This window comes from Coregonus clupeaformis, unplaced genomic scaffold (assembly GCF_020615455.1).
Source record: "Coregonus clupeaformis isolate EN_2021a unplaced genomic scaffold, ASM2061545v1 scaf0401, whole genome shotgun sequence".
NCBI lineage: Eukaryota > Metazoa > Chordata > Actinopteri > Salmoniformes > Salmonidae > Coregonus > Coregonus clupeaformis.
The window spans coordinates 269457-290000 of NW_025533856.1; the positions used below are offsets into that span (position 1 = coordinate 269457).

The following is a 20544-nucleotide window of genomic DNA, read 5'->3' on the forward strand; positions in this document are numbered from 1 at the left end:
CCTATAGTCCCGCTCTTCCCCTCCTATAGTCCCTCTCTATTCCCCCTCCTATAGTCCCTCTCTATTCCCCCTCCTATAGTCCCTCTCTATTCCCCCTCCTATAGTCCCTCTCTATTCCCCCTCCTATAGTCCCGCTCTATTCCCCCTCCTATAGTCCCTCTCTATTCCCCCTCCTATAGTCCCTCTCTATTCCCCCTCCTATAGTCCCGCTCTCTTCCCCCTCTTACAGTCCCTCTCTATTCCCCCTCCTACAGTCCCGCTCTATTCCCCCTCCTATAGTCCCTCTCTCTTCCACCTCCTATAGTCCCGCTCTATTCCCCCTCCTATAGTCCCTCTCTCTTCCCTCCTATAGTCCCGCTCTATTCCCCCTCCTATAGTCCCGCTCTATTCCCCCTCCTATAGTCCCTCTCTATTCCCCCTCCTATAGTCCCACTCTATTCCCCTCCTATAGTCCCGCTCTATTCCCCCTCCTATAGTCCCGCTCTATTCCCCCTCCTATAGTCCCGCTCTATTCCCCCTCCTATAGTCCCGCTCTATTCCCATCTACCATCTACCAGTCAGAGCTCATACGTAACTCACAGTACACACACACACACACACACACACTCACAAGCCGAGAGCAACGTTCAGCGACACACTTATCTCAGGCTGTTGTACAGTGTGTGAACTCTCGTTGGGGCGAAACTAAGCGCCAATTCCCCAAATCCCGTGGGTTCTCTCTGTAAACCGTGCCATCCAGGATTTGTCGCCAAGAAGCAGCTAGTCACCGTAGCAACATGAGTTTGTGTGTGAGAGTTTTATTTCAGAAAATGAGAAGGTTGAGGTGGGCTGAGAAGATAAATATCTAGCAAATGGGAGTAAGTGTGTCTTTGTGTGTGTGGGGCCAGTCCCTCCTGATCCCATTACCCCACCATGACTACACCCAGTCCCTCCTGACCCCATTACCCCACCATGACTACACCCAGTCTCTCCTGACCCCATTACCCCACCATGACTACACCCAGTCCCTCCTGATCCCATTACCCCACCATGACTACACCCAGTCCCTCCTGATCCCATTACCCCACCATGACTACACCCAGTCTCTCCTGATCCCATTACCCCACCATGACTACATCTAGTCCCTCCTGACCCCATTACCCCACCATGACTACACCCAGTCCCTGGTAACAAGAAGGGAGGAGAGAAGCAATAGAAGAGGAGAGGAGAGGGGTCTGATGGGAGGAGAGGGGTCTGATGGGAGGAGAGGAGAGGGGTCTGATGGGAGGAGAGGAGAGGGGTCTGATGGGAGGAGAGGGGTCTGATGGGAGGAGAGGGGTCTGATGGGAGGAGAGGGGTCTGATGGGAGAGAGGAGAGGGGTCTGATGGGAGGAGAGGAGAGGGGTCTGATGGGAGGAGAGGGGTCTGATGGGAGGAGAGGGGTCTGATGGGAGGAGAGGAGAGGGGTCTGATGGGAGGAGAGGAGAGGGGTCTGATGGGAGGAGAGGAGAGGGGTCTGATGGGAGGAGAGGAGAGGGGTCTGATGGGAGGAGAGGGGTCTGATGGGAGGAGAGGAGAGGGGTCTGATGGGAGGAGAGGAGAAGTGTCGCATGGGAGGAGAGGAGAGGGGTCTGGTGGGAGGAGAAGTGTTGCATGGGAGGAGAGGAGAGGGGTCTGGTGGGAGGAGAGGAGAGGGGTCTGGTGGGAGGAGAGGAGAGGGGTCTGGTGGGAGGAGAGGAGAGGGGTCTGGTGGGAGGAGAGGAGAGGGGTCTGGTGGGAGGAGAGGAGAGGGGTCTGGTGGGAGGAGAGGAGAGGGGTCTGATGGGAGGAGAGATCGGGAGCTCAGAGGGGCTGGAGAAGGTTAGGAGAGAATGTCAACACAGCTGAACCCTTCCTCTCCGTCTGGCTGTGGACACTGCAACTACAGGATTAACATCCCCCTGTGTGTGTGTGTGTGTGTATGAATGTGTGTGTGTGTGTCAGTTACCTTCTTGCTCTGCAGTGCTCTCTGAAACAGGCGTAGGAAAGAGGCTAGGCTGAAGCGGTACATGTTATTGATCCTAGAGAGGTCCGTTATGACAAAATACATCTTACTGGCACTTTCAGCTAACGGCAGGTAGGCATCACGCTCCTGGGGAAAGATGGAGAGAGAGATACAGAGGGAGGAGAGGAAGAGGGAGGGGAGAGGAGGAAGAGGGAGGGGGAGAGGAGGAAGAGGGAGGGAGAGGAGGAAAAGGGAGGGGAGAAGAGGAAGAAGAAGAGATCCGGTAGAATGAACAAGAAAGGGTGAGAAAATAATAGGAAATAGGAAAGAGGAGAGACGGGAGAGAGAGCAAGACAGAGATAAGGACAGGGGGAAAGTGATAGCAAAAATGGGGAGGTGGGGTGTGAGAAAGGGAGGAAATCAGATAGGGGAAAGGAGAGAGAGAGAAGAGAGAGAGAAGGAACAGAGAATTGAAATTGAATTGAATTGAGAGAGAACAGAGAGTCAGAACTGGTATCACACTGCCCCCTAGAGGAATAATTATATTTTCCTCACACGCACGGACAGCGGTACACACACACACACACACACACACACACACACACATCAACTCCCCATCACATTTCAACAAAGGCCAAAAGAAACCCACCATTAAAACCAACTTTGCTGTGGGCAAAGAGTGCTGTTAGTATTACCATTCTCTGTAATTGGCTGTAAAGTATAATGTGGGATTCAATGTCCTCATGGTTAATTGAGTTGATAGAGACACTGCTCATTGAGCACTCACACACACACACACAGACAGACAGACAGACAGACAGACAGACAGACAACACACACACACACACACACACACAGACAGACAGACAGACAGACAGACAGACAGACAGACAGACAGACAGACAGACAGACAGACAGACAGACAGACAGACAGACAGACAGAGAGGGTGACTGACAGACAGGGTGACTGACAGACAGGGTGACAGACAGACGGACTGACGGACAGGGTGACATACAGGGTGACAGACAGACAGACAGGGTGACAGACAGACAGAGTGACAGACGGACAGGGTGACACACACACACAAAGACAGACAGACAGGGTGACAGACAGACAGACAGGGTGACAGACAGACATACAGGGTGACAGACAGACATACAGGGTGACAGACAGGGTGACAGGGTGACAGACAGGGTGACAGACAGACAGACTCTCCCTTCCTCCATCTCTCCATCTCTCCCTTCCTCCGTCTCTCCATCTCTCCCTTCCTCCGTCTCTCCATCTCTCCCTTCCTCCGTCTCTCCATCTCTCCCTTCCTCCGTCTCTCCATCTCTCCCTTCCTCCGTCTCTCCATCTCTCCCTTCCTCCGTCTCTCCATCTCTCCCTTCCTCCGTCTCTCCATCTCTCCCTTCCTCCGTCTCTCCATCTCTCCCTTCCTCCGTCTCTCCCTTCCTCCGTCTCTCCATCTCTCCCTTCCTCCATCTCTCCCTTCCTCCGTCTCTCCATCTCTCCCTTCCTCCGTCTCTCCATCTCTCCCTTCCTCCGTCTCTCCATCTCTCCCTTCCTCCGTCTCTCCATCTCTCCCGTCCTCCGTCTCTCCATCTCTCCCTTCCTCCATCTCTCCATCTCCCTTCCTCCGTCTCTCCATCTCTCCCTTCCTCCGTCTCTCCATCTCTCCCTTCCTCCGTCTCTCCATCTCTCCCTTCCTCCGTCTCTCCATCTCTCCCTTCCTCCGTCTATCCATCTCTCCCTTCCTCCGTCTATCCATCTCTCCCTTCCTCCATCTCTCCATCTCTCCCTTCCTCCGTCTCTCCATCTCCCTTCCTCCATCTCTCCCTTCCTCCATCTCTCCATCTCTCCCTCTCATGCACCCTGTCTCCCTCAATCAATCTCTCACACTCAATATTTTCTCCAATCCCTCTCTCTCTCACCCCAGAGCATCTCTGTCTCATCTCTCTTTCACCCCCTCCTTCTCGTGGTATTCCATCTATTCTGACAGACTCCAGACTCTGCTATTCTCCTGTGATTGGTTGATGTATTATCCTCTGTCATTCACACACAGCAGTTTGGGGTGAGGTGTACAAACCCTATGGGAGGTCGATGACGAGGTTTTACAGTTCAGTGTGTGAGAGGAAGCAAAGTGTGTGTCCGCGTGTGTGTGTGTGTGCACCCGTGCGTGTGTGTGTGTGTGTGCACCCGTGCGTGTGTACCTGGTCCAGGGAGGCCTGGAGTCTGTGTGACTCCCTCAGTGAGTCCTGTATGAGGGCGCTGCTAGACTTAGTCTGGTTCAGAGAGTCGATCAGTCCCTTATTCTCCAGGATATTCCCCTGAGCTGTAGCCAAAGTCTAGAGACAAGAGACAAGAGACAAGAGACAAGAGACAAGAGACAAGAGACAAGAGACAAGAGACAAGAGACAAGAGACAAGAGACAAGAGACAAGAGACAAGAGACAAGAGACAAGAGACAAGAGAAAGAAAGAAAGAAAGAAAGAAAGAAAGACAGAAAGACAGAAAGACAGAAAGAGAGACAGAGGAAGGGCATCAGAAGTTAGGGGCAGAAAGTGACATTGTGTGGTGTTATCGTATCTGAAGATTATGCCTTTGTTAAATGTTTTTCATGACGAAATGGAATGTTGGTTATGTTAGTAGCACAAGACAATGGTTAGTATAATGTAACATATAATAGACAGGAAGTGTATTGTAAACTGGCCAGAAGAGGGAGCCCATCTTGTTGCATTGGTTATAAATAGGGGTACACGAAGAAGATAGGACAGAGCAGACATTAGAATTGGAGGACACTGCTCTCCGGACCACGCGTGTCTGTAAACTCATGCTGAAGCTTGTGGTCTGAATAAACCTTATGATCAATGTTCAGTATGAGCAGACTCCTTTTGTTGACAGCAATGATGACCACCATTCATCATATACTACATAATGGCGAGCTTGCCAGGAGGGATGATGCAATCCTTCTTTGCTGCATTTGGAGTCGCCAAGCTAACTCAAGCTAACTTCGGTCTGGAGTCATGACCCGACCAAACACAGCTAAGTTGTTGGTTTTGTTACTGCTTGTGTACACTGGAGGAATGTACACTTATGACTGTGCCTTAGGTGGTGTTTTTGCTGATGACTGGGGTCTGGCTAATCATTATACAAATTTTAAAAATTGTTTATAGAGATGTGTTGCTTGAATAGTAAGTCAAGAACAGTCGGGGCCAAGATATGTATACAATTTTAGAGCATTGCAGGTTTAGATAAGCCCTCGTGACAGGCGACCACAGGGTGGGCCAAAATCCTGGACATGCGTTATGAGTGTTCAGGTTCAGTCTGGGACTGGGGGTTGGTGGGACATTTCTTGGGGATGGCTTACTCAACTTCTGTTCGACGGGATAGTTGCATTGGGGGATCGCTCACTGAAATAGCCATACCCACGGCAGAATAAATTTAGGGCAAACGAAACAGTAATCAATTAAAGACGCAATGCTGGGTTTGTTACATGTTGTAGACTGCAGTTAGCTAAAGGCTAATGCTAAAGGCTAATTGCTAAAGGCTAATTGTGTTGCGTGCTACATGATAATCTCAACCTTAGAGGTCCACTGCGATGGATTCAAGCCTCTTAAACTTGTTTGTATGTGGTGGAGCTGAAAGTTCTACGCAAATGTGAGCTCTGTTATGTGTAATTGTGTGAGTATAACGTATAAAATAGTGACGCTGTAGCGTAATGCTATCGGTCTATTGTGTGGGAAGCATGGGCTTAAGGGGATGTGCGCATGCGTGTGATTTTACGGGGCTAAAACTACAACATGTGTTTATGTGCTAAGCCTACAAAGCACGGCATTATGGGTAAGGGTCATAGGTCCCATGTGGGGGGTCGCAAGGGACAATGGTCACAGAATAGAGAGATTTTGGGGAAAAATCTCTTAGGTGTTAAACGGCTGTTGTTCGAACGGGAAACTATTTGGCGAGATGTAGTAAAGTTATAAATCAAATATATGTTGACGGAGTATAATTAATTAAGGTAAAAGACGATTAAAATTAAATGAAATGTTTTGGAGCGATCTATTTAATAAATGTATGGGCATGTGTTTAATTTTGCGACATTACACTACAGAACGGGGGAGTTGGAGTTTATGGCATGAGATTAGGGAACGTTTTGTTTTACGGCACTAGACGGCATCACGATGGGATGCTGCAACTCAAGCATGAGGTTAAAATGATATTTGCGCATGCGTGGGATTCTGTAAAACAACACATTGGTTAAACTGCAGGGGGAGACAGAGGAACACAGACGACGGAACAAATACGCATAAAGAGATTTTAACACGAATCTTAGAAGTTTACACGGCGGTGGGTTAAGATGAAACTTGTTTTGGGACCTATTGAATTTATAAATTAAATATATGGTGGCGGATTATAATAGAGTGAATTAAATAATTAAATGACGGATTAAAATCAAAATGTTTTTGGGCGATCTATAATTAGTCCTGAGTTAAAGTTTTAGAGTGAATGTAGAACGAACGAATATTGAATGGTTGGAAACACTCAGTGATGGCATTAACTATTAAAAGCTGTTTCTGTGTCTTTGTCCCTTGTCATGAGAGACAGGAGAGAGGGGGAGCGAGGAGATACAGGAAGTGATCACGTGACGCGGTGGAGGGATCAAGTCATCAAACAGGTTACTGTTACAAGATATGTGAGTTTATGACGATTTTGCATGGGCTTGGCAAATACTATTTCATTAAAAAATTGCATTTTGGATGCTCTGTGTATCACTGGCATTTGATGGGAATTGTATAATTCATTGAAGGGTTAAAAGCTTTGTTTTTGGGATTGCTTTGGAGTTGACTAATTTACTTGCATTTGATGGGTTGTGGTAATATAGTCAACACTAATGGATAAATTGGGGACATAGGATATAGGAATAAAAATTGGTTTTAATTATTCATGATTTTTAATGGACTTATTGGGATTTATTTGGAGTTGTTAGGTTATATTAAGAATTACAGGGAAGAAGGCTACATAACCTATATAGTTTAAAATAGGATAGTTCACAATAAAGGAATAGAAAGGCTTGTTACAATGGGGTAAAAATATCAGGACTAGGAAAGTCAGTACACCGGTTGATATAGTGCATAGTGGTAATCCTTTAACTAAAGTGTTGCTAGGGTATCCGGCAAGTGAAACAAAAGTTGCCCTTCATTCTCAAACAGAAATTGATAAAATATGTCAGTGATAAGATAGGTTTAAAAAGTAGAGCTTAGGGAGGTTTATTCTCAGCTTACAATAATCATCCAGGAGTGATTATTGCATCAGAAATATAGATTAATAATAGATAGGGTACCAGCAGAAACAACGATGAAGATGAATTCAAAACTCCAGAAGTAAGAAGAACCGACATGTCTGGAAACGAAGAGAAGGAGGTTCAGAAAGATGAAGATGAAGAGAAGAGAAGATGATGAAGAAAAGGATCCCAACAATATGAGATGTCTGGAATGTGAAGGAGAAGGGGAAGTTAAAGAAGATGAGTGATGATGAAGAGGTTATGCATGGGTGGATATGACTCTGTGATCAGAGGGAAGTGGCAAGAGAGGAAAGAAGAAATGGATACTAGAGATTTGATCTCTGATGGAAGTTGAAGATGAAGAAAGCGATGAAGATTTGGAGATTAAAGGTGCTTTATTTTCAAGAGGAGTTTGTCCTACAAGGACTGGCACAGAAGATGATGGAAGATGATATTTCAAGAACAGAACTTAGAAGATAACCTTTTGAAGAATACTGATAGGTCCACAACGAGAAGAACTGGACGAAGAAAACTCAATCAAATACAACTTATAACTGGTGGTGGAGAAGAAGAAAAGTATGAAGAATCAGAGTGAACCAAATCAACAATCACTGTTACAGCTTCAACTGAACAATATCAAATGCAATTGTACCAGCAAAGGGGGTACCAGATGTTCCCTATCCACAGCAACAAGTCAGGAGGAAACAAGAGAACATTTTTAAGGAAGATACAGGAGCAAGTGAAGATCACCTGTTCTCCAGGTGAACACTAAATATTCTAGAGTGCCTAGAATATCCAGAAGGGGGGGTATCAGCTGATAGCATCGATTAGAGAAGAAGAGAAAATAGCCAACAATTGAAGTAAAAACAACCGACCATTAGAAGTGATAGTGAATAGGGGAAAAACTTATCTGGGTTCAGCCTAAAGAGGTTAAACATATCACTCTGTAAAATAAACTAATTAGGTTAGGATAGGGATTTGAGGTAGTAAAACAGTTTACTCTTCGGGAATCAATTGAGCTCTGCTATAGAAGTCAAATAGGAATTACAATAGACATACTAATATTAGGACAATATATCAAGGATATTGTGGGAAGAGATGCATGGTGTAAATTGAAGTGTTCAATCAGAGGCACACTAGACGACTGACTGTCTGGTAGAATATTTTAAGAAGTAGGGTTTTTGGGAATCATTTGCTTAAAAGATAATATCATAGGAAGGATGATAATGTATTAGATTGCCTGTTAGACAATCTGTCTGGGAAAAAACTTAATAGGGGTGACTGTTATTTTGGGTTACATTCTTACATTAAGAGATTTGAGGTTAGGCTAAAAGGTGTTTAGTCGTTTTGCCAAGTCTGTGTAAAGGAGTCAGGAGCAGGTGGGGAATTCCCAATCACGTATTCTAAAAATTGGTGGGGAAGGAATTTTGTCAATAAATCAGTGGAAAAAGGTTTGTTTAAAGGGTAGGAGAAGATTAGATTAAAATAAGTTAGGAGAACTAGGGGTGAAGGAACTCTGAGACAGTGAGCTAAGTTCAAAGTTAGTAGTAAGAGAGAGAGAGAACAGTAATGAATGACACTTTAGAATAGGAAGATCAAGGTAATTGTGGGTACTTTTTGTTATAATCAAAAGGTTTAAAGTTTAGAGGTAGAACTGAAAGGGGGAAAAGTGACACTAATGGTGATGGATGGAAGTACAAGTAAAGAGTTCAGAGCTTTGGGATGAGGTAGTAACAATAATGACATCACCACGTGAGTCTATTAAAACAACAGTGAGAAGTAATTTAACTCTTTCAACATTGATAGTTATTAAAGCCATAAATATAGCGCATTTGATTATAAGGGTCCAGCATCAATTATAGGGGGAAAATACTGTTATTAGAGTTAGGATAATAATAATAATAATATGCCATTTAGGATGATGACGTTTCTTTCACAGAGAGAGAGAGATAATTAGGGAGAATAAGTATTGTTAGCAGGATCAGAAGTAGAAGCTGTTGCACTTAGTCAAATAAGGGATTATTTTGTGTAAGGTTACAGATAAAGATCAGGGAGAATATGTGTACTTACCTAGTGAAAGCATAGAAATTTGTTCCGGTTAAGAATTATGGGTTAAAGGGCTATGTAATTTATAAGGTGATGCTTATAATGGAAGATTTGAAGTCTGTAAAACTTTCTACAGTCACAGAGGGAGTTAAGGATAAGTTTATTACAGTAGTCACTCCAACAGGGAATAATCGAATAGGATGTTGGTAGTTTCCCACTAGAGGGAATTAAGGGTTTTAATTCATCAACTAAATCAACAACGTTAACGGTAACTTTGGGAAGGGATTAATGATACGATGGTAATAGCAAATGTAGGAAGGATGACAACAACTTTTCTGAAATTAAAGGAGGCAGCAAGAGAGACTCAGGGGGTTTAGGTTACGACGAATAGGGTTAAAAAGCAGAGCAGATAGTAGTAGAGAGCAATATAGATTAATCTGAAACGGAGAAGAGAGATTCATCATGGAAGCTGCAGGATGGGGTCTTTTGATTTTGATGACAGAGGGGGGGGGCATCTGATCAGTGCTGCTCGTTCCTCTGTTGTGGAAATTAGAGATAGATTAACTCATTCTGTAAGAATCAGTGAGGAATCTTGAGGGTTGATGTCTGTTGGGGATGCCAGCCCAAGACGTGTTGGACGGTTGCGCAGCCTCTAGCGGGTCTGGGTCAGGGTTATGCTTTGTCATGACTGTGGTATCGGCAACAGTCATTGACAGATAACATAATGTAGTTGTCAGAACAGTAGGGTTTAAGTGTTCTGGGGTAAAGGGATTACCCTATGGGAATTGTTAGATGGAAAGTAAGGTCAGGTAACAGTGGAAACCTGAAGTATTCAGGTGAAACATTGAGGGCTAAAAGTTATTGTTGTTATAATAAAACATATGAGGTAAGGGGTATGTTTATGGGAATATCAGAGGGTGATGAGTATAGTATAACTTTGGATAAGTATGACTTTAAGGGTAGTAATGACAAATAATAGGTTACTTTTTATGTACCAGGTAGTAGAAAAGCAGGACTTTGATGGTTAAACGATTAGCTTTTGACTGACAGTGTGACTATGGGAATTTTAGAGATATTTGGTGGGTTTGTGATGATAGAGTACATTCTGACCCTATGGAGATTTGAGAGGATTTGGTTGCAAGATCAGTTAGGCCAGTAGGGGCAGTGATGGGTCAGATTTTAGTTTCAGCTTTGATAACACTGTGTGATGTTTGTACTGACTTTTGAGAAAGTTATGATATTGAGATAGGTTGGAGAGTGATGCCTGGAGACAACACTCAGATGCCGTTGTTGATTGTTTCTGATCTGGACGAAGATGGACGAGTGGATCTAGATGGACTACTGATGGATAAATATCCTTTTTCATTATTTGATCATTAAAAAATTTTTTTTCCCAATATTAGTGTGATGTTTAGTATGATTTATGAATCAAGGGGAATGGGTTTATGTGATTCATGCATCATTTATATATCAGTTTTATAGTCTTAGTGGATATTGATGTTTAATTTGAAAGTGGTTGTTTTGCAAAGGATACTGTTTGGTCGTTTATTTTCTTGTCATTCCAGAAGCATTTGGGAGAACATGTGGAGATTGGAATACTCAAACAAAGACAATATGAAGGGACAATATGACTGGAGGAGATGAAACAAGGAGGATGTGGCTGATTCCATCATCAACAAGTCCATTGGAAGAGGACACTACAGGGAGAGGAAGTGTAGTGGACTACATTCCAGTGTCTGCAATGAAATATAGACATATTTGATGTGTAATACATAATTGTGTCATATTCTTAGGTATTGATTTTAGTAGAATGATGTTTGATGTTATTGAATGCAGATGAGGATCTTAGATGCTTTTGTTTATTTCGATGGGGGTTTAGGGACAGAAGGTCTAGGAAGGGGAGAGATTCATTGTACGATTCGATGGGTTGACCAGTCGTACAATGGATATTTATGGATAGGATTTTGTTTACATGTGTATTTAATTACATCATAGTTTCAAATGCATTTACATGGTTAATGAGGTTATCTGGAGTACCGACGGTGGTTGCCTGGGGCAGAGGGACCGTGAGAGAATTTTACTGTCTTGATTGATATGGATGGATGGCTGCTGGACAGTTTTTCGCTCTTACACTCCATAGAGATTTCTTCATATGTCATAGTAATGTATTCACACTTCATAAACAGGTATTTCATAGAAAGGTATTTACACTCTAGAGGAGAATGTGTTTGGTTTAATGTTAAAGATACTCAATGAGATAAATGGTTGATCGTCATAATCTTATTCTGTTTGTTTTCGAGACGTTTATTTCGTCTCGAAAGGGGGGAATATCGTATCTGAAGATTATGCCTTTGTTAAATGTTTTTCATGACGAAATGGAATGTTGGTTATGTTAGTAGCACAAGACAATGGTTAGTATAATGTAACATATAATAGACAGGAAGTGTATTGTAAACTGGCCAGAAGAGGGAGCCCATCTTGTTGCATTGGTTATAAATAGGGGTACACGAAGAAGATAGGACAGAGCAGACATTAGAATTGGAGGACACTGCTCTCCGGACCACGCGTGTCTGTAAACTCATGCTGAAGCTTGTGGTCTGAATAAACCTTATGATCAATGTTCAGTATGAGCAGACTCCTTTTGTTGACAGCAATGATGACCACCATTCATCATATACTACAGTGTTCTGACTGAAGGGAATGAGAAGTGGACATTTTGTGCATAATGAAGAAGTGGAATGATTGATTTCAAATGGTAGTGAAGGATGTCAGAATATCTAATCAGATATATTATAGCTACACTGAACAAAAATATAAACGCAACATGTAAAGTGTTGGTCCCATGTTTCATGAGCTGAAATAAAAGATCCCACACATTTTCCATACGCACAAAAAGTTTGGTGCACAAATTTGTTTACATCCCTGTTAGTGAGCATCTATCCTTTGCCAAGATAATCCATCCACCTGACAGGTGTTGCATATCAATAAGCTGTTTAAACAGCTTGATCATTAAGGCCACTCTTAAATGTGCAGTTTGTCACACAACAATGCCACAGATGTCTCAAGTTTTGCAGGAATGTCCAACAGAGCTGTTACCAGAAAATGTAATGTTCATTTTTCTACCATAAGCCGCTTTCAACATCGTTTTAGAGAATTTGGCAGTACGTCCAGCCGGCCTCACAACCACCAACCCAGGACCTCCACATCCGGCTTCTGCGCAAACTGTCAGGAACCGTCTCAGGGAAGCTCATCTGCATGCGTTGTCCTCACCAAGGTCTTGACCTGACTGCAGTTCGGTGTCGTAACCGACTTCAGTGGGCAAATGCTCACCTTTGATGGCCACTGGCACACTGGAGAAGTGTGCTCTTCACGGATGAATCCCGGTTTCAACTATACCGGGCAGATGGTGTTGTGTGGGCGAGCGGTTACCTGATGTCAATGTTGTGAACAGAGCTGGCATAAGCTACGGACAACGAACACAATTGCATTTTATCGATGGCAATTTGAATGTACAGAGATACCGTGACAAGATCCTGAGGCCCATTGTCGTGCCATTCATCTGCCGCCATCACCTTATGTTTCAGCATGATAACGCATGGCCCCATATTGCAAGGATCTGTACACAATTCCTGGAAACAGAAAATGTCCCAGTTCTTCCATGGCCTGCAATACTCACTAGACATGTCACCCATTGAGCATGTTCGGGCTGCTCTGGATCGACGTGTACGACAGCGTGTTCCAGTTCCCGCCAATATCCAGCAACTTCGCACAGCCATTGAAGAGGAGTGGGACAACATTCCACAGGCCACAATCAACAGCCTGATCAACTCTATGCGAAGGAGATGTTGCAAAATGGTGGTCACACCAGATACTGACTTATTTCCTGATCCACACCCCTACCTTTTTAAAAAGTATCTGTGACCAACAGATGCATATCTATATTCCCAGTCATGTGAAATCCATAGATTAGGGCCTAATGAATTTATTTCAATTGACTGATTTCCTTATATGAACTGTAACTCAGTAAAATCTTTTATATTGTTGCATGTTACGTTTATATTTTTGTTCAGTGTACTTCCACAAGTTATTCCTCTCTACAGTGACTAAGTGTGTGTGGATTGCATAAAGACTAATCTAGCGTGACTGGCTGTGTGTGTACCTCTAACAGAGACTCCTCTAGCATGGCTAGCTGGATCTTCTTGTCCTCCTCTTGCTGTAACAGACGGGTCTTCTGGGTCTCCAACTCCGGCTTCTCCTGCTGGATGGTCAGAGCTAGGAGCTAGTACACACAGACACAATGGATGGTCTGATTAACCGAATGAACACCAGGAGACAGTCACAGTGTACAGTAATAAAGTAACTGTGTGTATGTGTGTGTGTGTGTGTGTGTGTGTGTGTGTGTGTGTGTGTGTGTGTGTTACCTGTCCCCGTAGGCCGGCTCTGGTGGTGGTGAAGTTGACCTCAGTGACGACAGAGGCAGCGTCGGGGGGGATGAAGGGGGAGGGGTTACGTGTGGCCAGGAACAGACGGAACTCCTCGTTATAATCTATCACCTTATCACCTATCTGAACCACGTACCGCGGACCTGGAGGGATGGAGAGAGTGAGAGATAGAGAGAAAGAGAGAAAAAGAAGGGTTAATCCAGGACTTACATTTCATGGATATAAACTCTGCCTCTCCTCTGCATTGCAGCACACCCTGCTCCCTCCCGCTCTGTCTCCCTCTCTCCCTCCCTCCCTCTCTGTCTCCCTCCCTCCCTCTCTCCTCCCTCTTTTAGTTCCTCCTGTCCTCCAGTGGATGGCTGATCCCCTTCGTTTCCTTCCAGTGGATTCACAACCCTTTAACCAACACCCCTCTGCCTCTCTTCCTCTCCTCTTTCACACTCTCTTCCTCTCTTCTTCTTGCCTTTTGAATAAATGAGTGTGTTAAAACACATGTAGCGTGTAATATGGTAATAGCATGGCATGTTTAAGCTGAAACTTGAAAACACACACACTTTGTTCATGTGAGTGAGGAAGACTAACCAATGTGAAATGTACCAATGTCATCACTAATGGTTGTATTAGTATGGAGTTGGATGGGGAGTCAGGCTTTAAACACTTAGATGACTCATGGATGTCTGGGGTCTTTGGGCACTATGGTAACCGCTGAATGCTGGGAACATGAGAACTTCCTGTACCTGAGTGTCTCTCTCTCCTCCTCCTCCTCCTCCTCCTCCACCTCCCTCCCTCCCTCCCTCCCTCCCTCTTCCCTCCTCCTCCCCCTCCCTCCCTCCCTCCCTCCTCCCTCTTCTCCTCCTCCTCCCCCTCCCTCCCTCCCTCCCTCCCTCTTCTCCTCCCTACCTCTCTCCTCCTCCTCCCCCTCCCTCCCTCCCTCCCTCCCTCCCTCTTCTCCTCCTCCTCCCCCTCCCTCTCTCTCTCCCTCCCTACCTCTCTCCTCCTCCTCCTCCCCCCTCCCTCCCTCCCTCCCTCCCCACCTCTCTCTCTTTCTTCCTCTGCTCTTCCACACCTCACCCTGTCATCATAGTGTGTGTAGACTCACCCTGTCATCATAGTGTGTGTAGACTCACCCTGTCATCATAGTGCGTGTAGACTCACCCTGTCATCATAGTGTGTGTAGACTCACCCCTGTCATCATAGTGTGTGTAGACTCACCCTGTCATCATAGTGTGTGTAGACTCACCCTGTCATCATAGTGTGTGTAGACTCACCCTGTCATCATAGTGTGTGTAGACTCACCCCTGTCATCATAGTGTGTGTAGACTCACCCTGTCATCATAGTGCGTGTAGACTCACCCTGTCATCATAGTGTGTGTAGACTCACCCTGTCATCATAGTGTGTGTAGACTCACCCCTGTCATCATAGTGCGTGTAGACTCACCCTGTCATCATAGTGTGTGTAGAGTCACCCTGTCATCATAGTGTGTGTAGACTCACCCCTGTCATCATAGTGTGTGTAGACTCACCCTGTCATCATAGTGTGTGTAGACTCACCCTGTCATCATAGTGTGTGTAGACTCACCCTGTCATCATAGTGTGTGTAGACTCACCCTGTGCTATCAGGTCTCTCCTCAGTAGTGGGTAGAGTACCGGCTCCACTCCATCCATCTCCTGGATGATCAGAGTTTTCCCAAAACGCACAGCCAGCTCCAGGGACGTGATGAAGTTAGGGTCCTGGAGGAAAACACACAGAGAGGAGGGGTTCTGATAACAGAACCACTGCCTGGTGTGATGCCACAACTGGTTTCTAACTGGTTACATTATGACTAAGACAGCTTTTGACTGACATGTCACAACTGTGTGATGTGAGTTCACAGTACCTGTTGGTTGACTGAAATCTGTGCTAAGCGTGTCTCTGTATAAGTGACAGGTGTGATGCATGAATGATTGACAGGGTGTGTGTGACAGGTGTACCTGCTGGTTGATGACCTCGAGGCGATGCTCCTTCAGGTGAGTATGCAGCCACTCTGTAGCCCGAGAGGAAGGATCAATGAGGAACGGACACGCAACACTCTGAGAGACAGAGAGAGAGAGAGAGAGAGAGAGAGAGAGAGAGAGAGAGAGAGAGAGAGAGAGAGAGAGAGAGAGAGAGAGAGAGAGAGAGAGAGAGAGAGAGAGAGAGAGAGAGAGAGAGAGAGAGAGAGAGAGAGAGAGAGAGAGAGAGAGAGAGAGAGAGAGAGAGAGAGAGAGAGAGAGAGAGAGAGAGAGAGAGAGAGAGAGAGAGAGAGAGAGAGAGAGAGAGAGAGAGAGAGAGAGATACGGAGAGAGAGAGAGAGAGATACAGAGAGAGAGAGAGAGAGAGAGAGAGAGAGAGAGAGAGAGAGAGAAAGACAGAGAGTGAACACAAGAGAGAGAGACATAAGTGATGAGTCCTGCTTCCATTTATTTTCCTATCTATACACACTACTGGTCAAAAGTTTGGACACACCTACTCATTCAAGGGTTTTTCTTTATTTTTACTATTTTAGTAGAATAATAGTGAAGACATCAAAACTATGAAATAACACATATGGAATCATGTAGTAACCAAAAAAGTGTTAAACAAATCAAAACATATTTTATATTTGAGATTCTTCAAAGTAGCCACCCCTTTGCCTTGATGACAGCTTTGCACACTCTTGGCATTCTCTCAACCAGCTTCATGAGGTAGTCACCTGGAATACATTTCAATTAACAGGTGTGCCTTCATAAAATTTAATTTGTGGAATTTATTTCCTTCTTAATGCCTTTGAGCCAATCAGTTGTGTTGTGACAAGGTAGGGGGGGTATACAGAAGATAGACCTATTTGGTAAAAGACCAAGTCCATATTATGACAAGACAGCTCAAATAAGCAAAGAGAAACGACAATCCATCATTACTTTAAGACATGAAGGTCAGTCAATACGGAAGATTTCAAGAAGTTTGAAAGTTTCTTCAAGTGCAGTTGCAAAAACCATCAAGCGCTATGATGAAACTGGCTCTCATGAGGACCGCCACAGGAATGGAAGACCCAGAGTTACCTCTGCTGCAGAGGATATGTTCATTAGAGTTACCAGCCTTAGAAATTGCAGCCCAAATAAATGCTTCACTGAGTTCAAGTAACAGACACATCAACTGTTCAGAGGAGACTGTGTGAATCAGGCCTTCATGGTCGAATTGCTGCAAAGAAACCACTACTAAAGGACACCAATACGGCCCAGTACATTACTGGGGCCAAGCTCCTGCCATCCAGGACCTCTAAACCAGGCGGTGTCAGAGTTAGGCCCTAAAATGGTCAAAGACTCCAGCCACCCTAGTCATAGACTGTTCTCTCTGCTACCGCATGGCAAGCGGTACCGGAGCGCCAAGTCTAGGTCCAAAAGGCTTCTTAACAGCTTCTACCCCCAAGCCATAAGACTCCTGAACAGCTAATCAAATGACTACCTGGACTATTTGCATTTGGTTCCAACTGCTGTGTCTTTGTGAGTCGTGGTGTGGGTGAACGGATGATTTCCGCATGTGTATTTCCCACTGTAAAGCATGGAGGAGGAGGTGTTATGGGGTGGGGGTGCTTTGCTGGTGACACTGTCTGTGATTTATTTAGAATTCAAGGCACACTTTCTGCAGCGATACACCATCCCATATGGTTTGGGCTTAGTGGGACTATCATTTGTTTTTCAACAGGACAATGACCCAACACACCTCCAGGCTGTGTAAGGGCTATTTTACCAAGAAGGAGAGTGATGGAGTACTGCATCAGATGACCTGGCCTCCACAATCCCCCGACCTCAACCCAATTGAGATGGTTTGGGATGAGTCGGACCGCAGAGTGAAGGAAAAGCAGCCAACAAGTGCTCAGCATATGTGGGAACTCCTTCAAGACTGTTGGAAATGCATTCCAGGTGAAGCTGGTTGAGAGAATGCCAAGAGTATGCAAAGCTGTCATCAAGGCAAAGGGTGGCTATTTGAAGAATCTCAAATATAAAATATATTTAGATTTGTTTAACACTTTTTTGGTTACTACATGATTCCATATTTGTTGTTTCATACTTTTGATGTCTTCACTATTATTCTACAATGTAGAAAATAGTAAAAATAAAGAAAAACCCTTCAATGAGTAGGTGTTCTAAAACTTTTGACCGGTAGTGTATTAAGATAGATGCAGATTTTTTTTTCTCTCTGGGGAGAATCTTTGAGGCCCAGTACAGTCCTCTCTCACAACTGTCACAGTGATTGGCCAGCGAGGTATTGGCTGTCTGGATTCAGGGCAGCCAGACACCAGACAAAGGGATGAAATCTCTCTTTTATCCTCTATTTATTGCCGCCTTGCTTTAGCCTTTTCTCTCTTTCCATCTCTCTAAACCATGTCCTTTTTGTTCATCTTCCCCATCCCTCCTTCTTTATGATCCTCTATATTTGTTCATTCATCCTTTCTCCCTCTCCCTCTATCTCTATGTAGAGTCATATATGCTTTATAAGTGGTGTGATTGAAAGTTATGTAAACTGCAATGCCTTTCTTTACAGTCTCCCAGGGCTGAAAATCACACATCTGACATATCTGCTGTGATGGTCCATCCTATACACTCTCTATCAGACCTAGCATAGAGAAGTTTACCAGTAAATTACCAGAATTTTGGTATCTTTCAAATATTTGATGTAATCTATCACAAGACATCCAGTGGCCCTTCGGGGTATTTCAGATGATCACAGATTTCTGTAATAGTCTCTGTCCCTCTGTGCGGCTTTATCACATGTCAAATATATGAAAATAACTATCGAATGAATAGAATGACAAAGCTGTAAAAGTTTAATCTAAATATAAACCAATGAACTTAGTGAATATACAACTGGTGTTTAATATGCGGGTTTCGCATTAAATATTTTTTTGTCAGTAGTAGTGAGTAGTGAGTAGTGAGTCTACAAACCACTTGCATTTTGTTGCCTAAAAATTAAATCTCAAAAGGGAATACATTTGTTTTTTTTTATCCTACTTATCCATATAACCTACTCCACATTTTCAAAGTGAAAAAAAATTATAGAAAGTTTCCCCCCAAAAAAATTAACGAAGATGTCTTAATTGCGTATGTCTTTACACCCCAGGGTTTATACTTAGTGGATTACGTAGCACCTTTGGCAGACATTACAGCTGTCAATCCTTTTTAATAAGATTCTATCAACTTTACACAACTCTTAGGGCAACATTTATCCAATGTGTTTGTCAAAATTGCTCAAACTCAGTAAATTTGGTTGGGAGTCATTGATGGACAGCAATATTAAAATCTCGTCTGATTTTCATGCAGATTTATGTCAGCACTGAGACTGAGACTAATGTGTGTGGACATTTTGATGTCATTTTTCATTCACTTTGAAAATGTGGAGTAGGTTGTATTGATCGGTAGGAAAGTAATCTAATTTAATCCATTTTTAGATTTCATTTTTAGGCAACAAAATGTGAATACTATGCAAAGTAGACTTTCACTAAAGCAATGCATGCATTTGTTGTCAATGTTTTGGCGTCAAACTGGTGGCAGTTCTGAAAAAAGTCAAAAGTTGGAAGAGTTGCAGAGTTAATTGAAAATAATGCTATTGTTGATTAGATGTTTTATTCATTAATTAGGCTGTTTTCTCTTGAACCATATGGTCTATCCACTAGACACTCATAGACAATATGGACACAGATAAATTAATGCTATGTATGAACTTCTTTTTTTGTTTGTTCTTCAAGTATAAATTACCAAAGTTACGATAGATTGCCATAGATTTTTTGTTAATTACCTAAACTACTGACGATTCCGGTAACTTTGGTAAATTACCGGTAGCTTTGCAACCCTAGTTTTGACAGAGTAATCTACAGAGACCACTTCACTGCTAGCATAGCCAGGCCCAGGCAGAAAGAGTGTATTATGAATCGATGGTGACATTCTCTCCAATCCAAGCTGATGGCTGTTCTAAACAGTATTGGGGTCTGTGGTTCCTGTGATGTGGAAGGCAGAATTGGTCTTTATAAAGGGGCTAAAATAAGCTCTCATCAACACCTCCTCCATTGGCTGGACTGACAGACAGGCCCTCTTTACTCAGGAGGCCTGGAGGGAGGGGGGAGATAGGGGAGACAAGGGGGAGAGGGGAGGGAGTGGGGTTGGGTGGGGGGGCAGAGGAGACAGGGAGAAGAGAGAGGAGTAAAAGACGGGAGGGAGAAAGAGGAGTGGGAAGCAAGAGTGACGGAGAGTGGCGGTTGAGGGGGGGTGTGGGGACGGTGGGGTGTAGAAGGGAGAGTGAAGGTTGAGGGTGTGTAGGAGGGAGAATGAGGGTGGGGGTAAACAATGGCAGAGTGGGTCTCTTACTGAAAGAACTATGTAGTGACTTGCAGTAGGGGAACAGTAGAAATGGGGACCCATTTAGAAACAGTTATTACGTGTTCTACAGGCTGCGTGGTTCTTGGTTATGCAACTGTTTCCTGCATCAGGTGGGAAAGACAGACGTTAACAGGTTGATCTCTTACACACCACAGCCACAGATTGCTCCAGAGACTGTGTGAGGCGAAAGAGCCCCGATTACACTTGTCTTTTAGAGTGTAATTCTCTCCGCAAAGCAAAGGCCACTCATTCAGAAGAATGACAAGGCCGGGTGAAGCCACACACACACACATGCACACTAAGCCCTATTGGACAAAATCAGGATAATCAACAAAATAGCCAAATCAAAAGGAAAAGCTACTTTTGGCAGAAAAGTGCCTCAAGAGGCATCATGCAAAAACAAACTGGTTAAGTTGATTAGAGAGATAACCATTATAAAGTCTGGG

General features: G+C 44.1%; 1 pseudogene; it reads right to left on the bottom strand.

The window, feature by feature from the left end:
- The window catches only part of LOC123484662, a 171646-nt pseudogene that overhangs the window by 76634 nt on the left and 74468 nt on the right, over positions 1 to 20544 (bottom strand).